A 10,644-nucleotide genomic window follows, 5' to 3' on the forward strand; every position below is an offset into this window, starting at 1 on the left:
GGCTTGGGGAGCACGGTGATGACAGCCTCACGCAGGGACTGGTGAGGGGTGGCAAGGCGCAGCGACTCAACCCAAACCTCATAAAGCCACAAGGCAAGAAGGGCAACGTGCTCTTGATAGAACTCGGCAGTTAGGCCGTCTGGACCGGGAGCTTTCCCCTTAGGGAGGGCGGAGATGACCGAGGCGATCTCATCAAGGGTGAAGGGTGTATCTAATTGTTCTTTAGTAGCTAGAGATATAAGGGACATTGGGATGCGATCGAGGAGGGCATTCAGATCTTGCGGGCTGTACTCCCGTTGTCGGGCATAGAGGGTAGCGTAAAAATCTGCGAAGGTCTCAAGAATGGGCCGGTCGGACCAATGCTGCACTCCATTATTGTCGATGATACTATCAACCCGGGCTCTGCCCCCCTCGGTATGGACAAGACGGGCAAGGGTACGACCCGGCCTCTCCCCCTCACCATACTTCCGGGCTGGGCATGTTATCTTATCTCGCTGAGAGCGAGGGACTCGAATGTGTCCAGTTCGTATCTGTGCTAGCTTGGGCGGGGAAGGGGTGGCAGCGTACTCGCGCTCAAGCTCCCTAAGTCTGGACTCAGAGCGGCATAAAGAGTTTCTAATGTCTTTCAGGACCCCAGCCTCCTTGGAGATACACATGCCTCTAATGAAAACCTTGAATGCCTCCCATCTCACCCCGTCCGTTGTGTCATGTTTGTTATTATCAAAAAACGAGGTGATTTCAGCAAGGATGTCGGCCCTGAAGACAATATCCTGAAGTGCCTCTGACTTAAAGCGCCAGTTAGAGTGATGGGGGAGGGCTCGGTGCAGAGCTATGTCCAATGTGATCGGGGAGTGGTCAGACAGTGTGCGCGGTAGAATCTGTGTGATAAGTGTTTTGCCCATGAGCCCAGCAGAAAGAAGGAAAAGATTGATTCTGGAATGACTGTCATGGGCAGAGGAATAAAATGTAAACTCTGTAGACAATGGGTAAAACGTTCTCCAGGCATCGACCAGACCAGCTGTTTCCATGTGTGCATGGAGGCGGCGAGCGGCCCTGGACATTACTCTGGGTACAGCTCCGGATCTGTCCAACTCAGAGTCTAGAATGAGATTCATGTCCCCTCCCCCCCGATAATTGGAACCCCGACATAATCCTAGGAGGATTTCGATAACGCGATCAAAGAAATCGGGTGCATCAATGCTCGGGGCGTATGTGTTAACGAGAAGGCATTCAGTATTAGCAAGGAAACAGTGGAGGATCACGTACCTGCCCTCAGTATCTATGTGGCTGGTGCGCAGGGAGAATTCCAAGGACTTGTAAATCAAGGTGGACACCCCTGGACTGTGAGGAGTACACTGTGTAATATTTGTTGGGGCCCCATTCCGGGGCAAGAGAGGACGAGAGGTGTGGGAGGGCGTGGGTTTCTTGCAAGAGAAGTATTTTGACCCCGTGTCGCTGGACATATGCAGTAATCCTGCGCACCTTCGCAAAGTTGCTGAGCCCTCTGACATTAGCCTAATAGCCATTCAGTAGCGTTTTAGGGGGGGGATCCAAGTAACGCGTGACATAGTTTGTCGAATAAGTGTCAGCCACCAATACAGTGACACGCTGCATCGCGCCATGAGCCACTACTACCTTGCCATTTTTACCATAACATCCCACAACTGTATCCCCCCCCTGCCTCACTGCCTCCCCCAACACAGCAGTGCCCAAATACCCACCCAAAGATCCAAGGCGAGCGTGCCAAACCCAACAGGGCACCACTTGCTCACACACCCAACTGGGGCGCAACCAATGATCAGAACAGGCAAAACTCGGCGTTGCAACTGCAGCAGGGGTCGCTGCTTCCGTGGGCCCAACTGAGATGACAGATCGGTGGTATACACCGTGTAACGTACAGCGGTAAACATGGTAAGTTTCCAGGAGACACCACAGCAGAGTACGGTTAACAGAAGGTATAGAAATAGAGGACCCCAATGGTCAGTGCAATATACCGTAGATCGTACCCCGGTGTCACATATTAAGTTTCAGGAGACATTACAACAAGTTACACCAAACAAAGGATATGCAAGACAAAGGATTCATGAGATGGCAAGGCAAATGCAGATGGCGAGCATGCCACCGGTACAATAAAGGATTTAGGCCTTGGGGGCCAGACCAACCAGCTCAACCCTCCTCCACTGATTCGTCCACTGGACCAGGGAGAGGAATATGGGACTCAATAAATTTCACTGCCTCTTCTGGGATTGTGAAAAAGTACAACTTATTGCGGTGGGTGAGCTTCAGCCTTGCGGGGAACAACATGGCATACTCCACCCTCCTCTCCCGGAGCAGTTTTTTCACACCATTGAATTGTCTGCGCTCCATTTGGACATTGACAGAGAAGTCTGAGAAGTTCATCCTTTTCTTGAGCCAAACGTAGAATATGATCCCTATCTCTGAAGCTGAGAACCTTAACGACGATTGGTCGAGGGAAATCGCCCGGCTTGGAACGGGGGGGGGGGGCCAGTGCGCGATGAACGCGTTCAATATTGAAAAACGGGGAGGGTTCATGATTGCCCAAAAGGTCTTTCAGGAGATTTTCAACAGCATATTCCATTTTGCCTTTGAGGTCCGCCTCCGGGACCCCCACAATGCGGATATTGTTCCTGCGGGATCTGGACTCTAAGTCGTCACACTTCGCCTTGACCTGCTCCATATCGCGCACCAAGTCAGAAACCGTGCTTTGGAGCAAGTGCACCTCATCCTCATTGGCCCCAATCCTGGTCTCGGCCTCAACCAGCCTAGTGCCATGCTGATCCAATTTGGTGCGTAGTGAGGCTACACTGGCGTTTTATATCATCTAATTTTTCATGAAAAGATGCAAAGTTCTTTGCCAGAGACTTCATCAGTGTTGTAAGATCTGGCTGAGGGAAAGAAGAGGGAGTATCCGGGTCGTCCTGAGGCAAGGCAGCCCCCCCTGCTCCTGTCTAGAGAGGTTTTTGGCATATTTGTCCATCGCCCCAGTTTTGTTGGCCCCACGTGACTTGCCAGACATATTCGGCGACACACCAAGATCCCTGTGGGCTGTTATGCAGAATGTACGTACCAGGCCACAGGGCAATTGGGGGCAAGGGTTCCGGGAGGGGGCAAGCCTCCCAACCCACGCAGGACCAACCACTGTATAGGGATTAGAGCGAGGTATACAGTAGGCAGGTGCGTTGCGGGGTACAGGTATCACTGTGCAAGAAGGAGCAGTGCGTCCAGCTGGCAGTAGTGGTAGGGGATTATAGAGGGGAGACCGCCGAGAAAGGCACATCAAAGATCCAGTCGGGTCGTTAACACAGAGTGCCCGCTGTGTAGAGCACCAGAAGGATGCTGTACCTGGGACAGCAGACAAGGTGCCCCAGGCGGCAGGGTAATAGGAAGAGGGCGGCAGTGGGAACAGCAGGACCAGAGCAATGACCCACGGGCTGCCCGTTGGGCAGGCTCAGCAAGGATTAAAGCCGATAGTCTCACAGCAATCGGGCAGATGTGGGGGCAATGGTGTCCTGCGAGGAAGGTAGGCCGCCACCCCCAGGATTGAGAAGTTGGAGGGAGCGGTAAGCAGCAGTGATGGGGCCCCCTACTCCTCACCTGTAATTAGCAGACTGGTGGATATGGTGCCGGCAGCGGGCCAAATCCAGTACGGCCCCACCAGGATCTGTGGGCAGCCCAGGAGGGACCAGCCGTAGAGCCTCACCACCACCGGAGGACCAGGGCCACCCCACGGGGTGAAAGAACCCGGCGGAGAAGCCGCCAGACAGAAGGGCCTGGCATCCGAGCTGCGGGGGTCCGCTCCAGCGGGCCCCGCAGTGTGATGTGCAATGAGCGGCGGCCGGAGGAGGGGCAGGATCCGCCGGGCGCGAGGAGGAGGCCGTGCTGGCGAACCGAAGGTACTGGGCCATAGGGAGAGCCGGCCGGGGAAATGAAGGCACCTGTGCACCAGGGCCGACTCCGAAGAAGCAGGAGACCACAGCACAGGCGGGCGGAGGGGCCGGGCAGCCCGCGAGGTCAGGACGGCTGCCTCCGGGGACCACGGGTCGTCGGGGCCGCAGGCAGAGGACACAATCGAGGAGGCCCAAGGGGGGCACAGCTATCCGGCAGCCGGAGCAAGAGTGGGCCGCCCAGATCCCGCGAAGTCAGCAGTCCAGCGGGGGGAGCCGCTCCGGCGGCCCCAGCAGGTCGATGTTGCCGGGCCCGCCCCCGTCCCCGTACCTCTCCAGAAGCAGGCCGGGGAGAGGAGTCGGGTTAGGCCGGCGACGGCACTGGGTACTGGGCAGCAGGGAGAGCGGGGCCGGGAGGAGGAAGCGCTGCCTGGTCACGAAGCTGGGCGGGCAGGGAGAGATTCTGGGCCGCAGCCCAAGTGTCAGGACTCCACACAGCAGGGCAGCCAGACGGGGCAGGAGACCCAACTCCCGGGGGACCCCAGCGACCAGGGCCGCAGCTCGATCACGCGGCAAGAGGCCTCAGCCGTCCGGCGGGCAGCACAGCACCAGAGCAGCCCGAACTCCAATCCTCGCCCAAAAGATATCAAAGTGTCGCCAATTAAACCGGCAGCACAATGCTCGCAATATCAACCTCGGATGAGATGTAGAACCGCTGATATAGGCGGATGAACAGCAGCCGGGCCACGGAGCAAGAAAGCTAGGCAGCCATCTTGCAGGCTGTTCAACAGTGCCCCCGTACAGCCAATTTCGAATGCTTTTCTCATTCTGGAATCTGCAGTTACCTGTTTTCCATGATGCTCTACTGAAAAGCTCTAGGGGACGTAGGGAGAAAACATAAGCAAGCCAAGGCATGGTTGCATAACTATTGAAAGTGGGTTCCTTCTCCAGCAGTGTATTCGTGCCAGAAGAATAATTGTGAGATTCCTGAAAAGGTCTTTCGAGACAATGTGACCTGTGTAAAGACCGGGGGGCGAGGGTGGGATGGTATTTCTGCTCTCTATTGAGGAGAGGCACAGAGGACCCCTGCCAAGATTCTCTATTAGTGCGTGGTCGAGCAATCGAGGCCTAGCTTCTCAAGAGGTGATGTGGGCAGGTTCTTAAGTACAGTGTAGTGCCCAAGCACCCACAAAGGAATGTCCGCACACTGTATTAGTTAAAATGCGGTCTTTATATAATTAATATTCAAGGTTATGTACAATATTACGATAACTCACTTTGTACTTGGTTATCTATAATGGCAAATATACAAGTCTACGTGGTACCACATTTACTATTAGATCTCTTTAAAGTGCATCAACTGTACGATTAAATGTCACGCATCAGTTTGTAAAGGCAACCAACAATAGATGTAAGGGGAAAGCAGTTGGTCAGAACAATTGGCAGACTACTGGCTCAGTTACCTAGACACAGTTCTGTGTGGGGATCCCCCTCCCACCCCCCCCCAACCTGGGCAGCCTGTAAGATAAAGATATATCACAAGCTAAGTCCATATATTGTTCACCGTCTTTCCAATAGTTCAGCAACCCCAAAGTACCTGGCGTTGTAGCGTTCCTTGTCGGGGAATCGACGGCCCTTCTGGAGTGCCCTCCCTTTAAGGCAGGAGTCACGGGGCGTTGAACGTCTGACGGAGAACAGGGTAAACTACGGCGGTGAAGTGGCAGCTTCTTTCCTAGCGGTGCTGGTTAACAGGAAAGCGTAAACGTCCCGCAAGGAAGAGGCATGCGGGGCACCTCTTTCGCTAGTTCTGGACCACAAAGAGTTTGAAGAACTGTGGTCCAGCAAGGGCGTCCAGTCGATGGCGTGTCTGTGGTCTTTGGGTGGTGGGAAACCCACCGCGGATGCTACTGGGCGTGTCGACAGCCTTCCCTTCTCCAGCGGGATAAGACTGGCAATGGTGCAGTCGAGAGCGTCCTTGTATCGAAAGTTCTTAGACAACGGGAGCACGGCGGCTCTGGTCGGTGACTGCGGTCGTTGACTGTGGCGGACAACAGTCTGGGTGCTTCTCTTTGGTATTTCCTAGCAGTCCCTGTCTCCGGATGGCAGCCCTTCATAGGTCGGTCTACCAGGGAGCTTTGGCAAAGATCAGCTGGTGCACGATGGTCCCTCGTAGCTTGGGAAGAGGGCGCCTTACCAGGTCCTCTCTGGGTCAGTCCTTGGAGACACAGCAGCTTTCAGATCGATGGAGAGCAACAGCACTTCTTCTCTTCCAGCAGGGCTTCAAGGTCAAGCTTCAGTTTCACTCCAGTTACTCTTTGTAGTTTTGACTTCAACTTCTGAACACGATTCCTAGTAGTGAGAGGTCCCCAGATATACTATTCTCCCATTCATTCTGCAGGGTCGCGCTCGAGCATCCAATCACTTCAAAGGGCAGTCAGCCAATCAGGCAATCAGGCACACGGTGCATTCAGGCCATTCTACTCCATCAAGACACTCCAACACAGAATGTGGATTTCGGACAAGTACCATGCCATTCAACACTGCATTCATACCAGTTTCCGGCAGTGCTGTCTCCGTCATTGTCAACCACCAGATACCAGACCTCCACAACAAAAAGTGTAGATTCGTCTCACACTCCATTCACCCAGGTCCCACCCACAGGCGTACCCACAACATACGGTCGTTGGGAAGCCTCCAGCTAGTCTGATCGGCACTTCCCCACATTACTATATATGGAACTTCCACCCAATCGACTCTTGAGGGGTTGCGGGGATTGAGGGACAGAGCCAGGGCTTCCCGGGACTTCAGGAAGATCAAGGTAACAGGCGATAGAAGGCAAGAGGCTACGGGGCCATCCTGTCTCCATCAGGAAACTACCGATTCCAATGACAGGGCTTGGGCATCCCAAAATGGAGGACGCTCAGGGCACCAGTCAATTCAGCACAGAGCTGCCTCCAGCTTGTACCCTGCTCTGTGGGCCACACACAGGTGCCCAAAAACATACACTAGGGGCAAAGAGTTGTAGCCCCTACCCATGGGTCTCTACACCAAACCAAAAGAGAGCTGCACTGCCAGGAGTCCCACATGAACTCCTGCGCAGAACACACGATAAAAACAGTAAAGGACAAGGATACAGAGGCCCTGTCCCTCCAATGCATTTCCAGTATCGGTCACCTCCCCGCCCCCCAGATTGCGGTTAGGGTGCCTAATCTCCCATGGGATAGACCCCCTCATCCAGACGGTCAACCTACCTTCTGGAAAGGCCATCTGTATTATCGTGACTCTTCACTGGCCTATGCTCTATGGTGAAGTCTAGCCCTTGCAGGCTAATGGACCACCGGAGCAGCTTTGGGTTTTCACCCTTCATCTGCATAAGCCACTCAGGGGCTTATGATCGGTTTGGACCTTGAAGGTAGACCCGGTAAGGTAGTGTCTAAAACGCCCAAGGCTCCAATCTATGCTAAAACATTCCTTCTCAACCATAGCCCACCTACATTCTATACCCTTAAGTTGTCTACTGAGGAAGATCGGATGTTCTCTTCCTTTGTCATCTAACTGGGACAAGACTGCTCCAATTCAGGTGTCGCAGGTGTCAGTTTGAACGATATAGGACTTGCTGAAATCAGGCGCACACAACACGGGTGCCCTACACACTTTCTTTCAAGCCATTAAAGGCCCTCTGACAGTCTTCTGTCCAATTAACCTTCCTAGGCTGTTTGGGTGAAGTCAGAGATGCAGCTATGGTTCCATAGTCCACCATGAAATTACGATAATACCCAGTGAGGCCCAAAAAGGCTCTCACCTGGGTTTGAGTAGTGGGAGGCTCCCAGTCGTGTACGTCCTGTACTTTACTGGGGAGATGTTGGATTTGACCCCCTCATAACCCATGACCAAGATACGTGACTTCCCCCCTGCGCTATCTGGCACTTGGTGGCCTTGATAGTGAGGTTAGCCCTTTTCAAGGCCTGCAACACCCTATCCAGATGTGTTGTATGCTCTTCCCAGGTGTAACTGTAGACAACAAGTAGGCCACACAAAAGGCCTCAGCCCACTGAGTGCATGATTGACTAATCTCTGGGAGGTGGCAGGGGCATTCTTCAACCCAAAGGGCTTGACCCTAAACTGGTAGAGTCCCTTGGGGGTTGAGAACGCTGTCTTTTCCTTGGCATGGTCCGTAAGAGCTATTTGCCAATAGCCTGAGGTAAGGCCAAAGGGGCTCACAAATTTGGCAGCACCTATGGTGTCCACGAGCTCATCGGCCCGGGGCAATGGGTGCGCGTCAGTTTTGGTGACAGAATTGACTCCTTGGTAGTCCACACAGAACCTCCAATCCTTGGTGCCTGCCTGGGAACTTGCCTCGGGGACAAGGACCACGGGACTGGACCAGGGACTGGTTGAGGGTTGAATGACACCCAGATCCAACATCTTGGCGACCTCAGCCTGGATGTGGTTCTTAACGGTATCTGACATAAGGTAGAACCTGCTTTTGACAGGCACAGCAAATCAGGAAGGGGCTCAGTCTCATCCTCTTCTTGCTCTTAAGCTAGCAAGAGACATGAGACTTCTGCTCACCTGTGGAAAGGTTTGAGCCTGTTAACATGGAATACCTGAGGGGCAATCCCAGGGGCTCCCATATCAACCAGGTAATTGACCTCGCCCATCTTGGAGATTATCCTGAAGAGTCCAGTCCACTTAATTTGCCAAAGCTCGAGGCTTGGTAGGCTCCATCACAAGGACCTCCTGTCCCGGACTCCAATCCACTTGCGATGCTTTAAGGCCATGCCAGTACTTATTCAATTCCTGGCTGGCCTTGAGATTTGCTGTCGCCTGATCGATCATCTGTGTCATCTTCCATCTGAGGTCCCCCACTTGCTTGGCGGGACCTGGAGGGGTGGCCTCCAAACCTTCTTGGATCAAGGCAAGGGGCCCCCTCACGGGATGTCCAAAGAGTAACAAAGGGGCTGAAACCAACACCCTCTTGAGGTACCTCTCTGTAAGCGAACAGCAGGCATGGCAGGAGGAGATCCCATTTCCTCCGTAGGGGCTCTTCCAAAGCGCCTAGCATTCCCTTGAGTTTTATTAAATCTCTCAACCAGAGCATTGGTCTGGGGGTGGTAAGAGGTGGAGAACTTATAGGTTACCCTGCACTCTTTTCACATGGTTTTCATGTAACTAGACATGTAGTTGGATCCTCTGTCAGAGAGAACCTCCTTGGGGAATCCAACACGGGTGAAAATGCCCAGGAGGGCCCTGGCAACCACCTTGGCAGTTACAGTCCGAAGGGGTATAGCCTCAGGGTACCTGGTGCTATGATCGACCAAGACTAGAATGAACCGATGTCCACCTGAAGTGGGAGGGTCAAGGGGACCGACTATGTCGATGCCCACCCTCTCAAATGGTGTGCCAACCACTGACAATGGTTGCATTGGGACAATGACTCTGCCTCCAGTCTTGCCAGACAACTGACAAGTTGGGCAGGTCCTGCAGTGGGACTCCACTTCTACTCCCATCTGTGGCCAGTATAAATGGGCAGAGAGCCTCTGCTTAGTCTTCTTGGGTCCAAGATGACCAGCTAAGTGCACCTCATGCGCCAACTGCAGCAGGAAGGGCCTGTAAACCTGGGGTACCACCAACCTCTTGAGGGCACCAGGTTCAGGCTTAGTGGGCTCACTAACAAGAAGCACACCCAATAGATTCGGAATGTCCTCAGCACTTCTCCTTGTGCCTGCGACAGGGCCTGGTTTCTTAGACCCTCTCTCTGACCCTTAAGAAGTCTGCCCGGGAAGGTCCCCGTTCATGCTAACAAGCATTGAAGGTCGGGGTGGTCCTCTGGGTTGAGTACCTCTCCCACAGAAAAGTCTTCTGGCTATTCTCCCACAGGAGTTGAGACGGGGTTTACCACTGGACCCAGCCCATCTGGAGCATGGATCCCAATGGGTGCTGTCGGAACAGCAGGAAGAGGAGCCCCCTCCACATAGGTGGCCTTCTTACTCGTCCGTTTCCTTTGCGCCTTGGGTTTCCCTGTTGGTGAGGGTACTGGACTCGCAGCCGGACCCTGTGTGATTTGCGATTGGGTGACCGCCACAGCAGCCATGGGTAGACCATCTGTGATCATCCCCAACATGAACAAATCGTTGCGTAACAAAATGTTTACAGGAACGTTGTCCTGAACCAGGACCGGAAGCTTTGCTGTCTTGTCTCCAATTGTAATGTTGACTAAGGCTACAGGTGATAATTTGGGAGGCCCACCAGCTAACCTGGTGGTGCTCAGAGGAGCACCTACATAGTCCTCTGGCTTAAGCAGGGTCCTGTCCACCACTGTCCGGCTTGCCCCAGTGTCTCTCAAACCAGTAGAAGGCTGGCCATTCAAGAGGACCCTTCTCAAAAACCTACGGGTGTTCTGTGGGATAGTTGCCAGTACTTCTGCATACTGGTCCCAGGCCCCAAGGGACACTAAGGAAATCTCTACGGGGGCACCAAATGTGATCCCGGTAGAGGAGGGGAGGACAGTGGCCTCCACCTCAGGTGCGGAGTAGGGGTAGGTCAGGCTGACGGCCTGGACTCCAAGTGCCTTACCCTTACACTTGGGGTCACCCCTTCTGTGATCCAGAGCCCCACAATCCCAACAAGTGCCTGGAGTGTGAGGTATGGTACTGGAACCACTGGGACCCTGCTTTGCCCCAGGCTGACCACTACTCTTACTCCCACCCACAACAGACGTATCCCCACTAGGTTTTTG

The sequence above is a fragment of the Ambystoma mexicanum genome, chromosome 1p (assembly GCF_040938575.1).
Source record: "Ambystoma mexicanum isolate Mex_15411 chromosome 1p, UKY_AmexF1_1, whole genome shotgun sequence".
Taxonomy (NCBI): Eukaryota; Metazoa; Chordata; class Amphibia; order Caudata; family Ambystomatidae; genus Ambystoma; species Ambystoma mexicanum.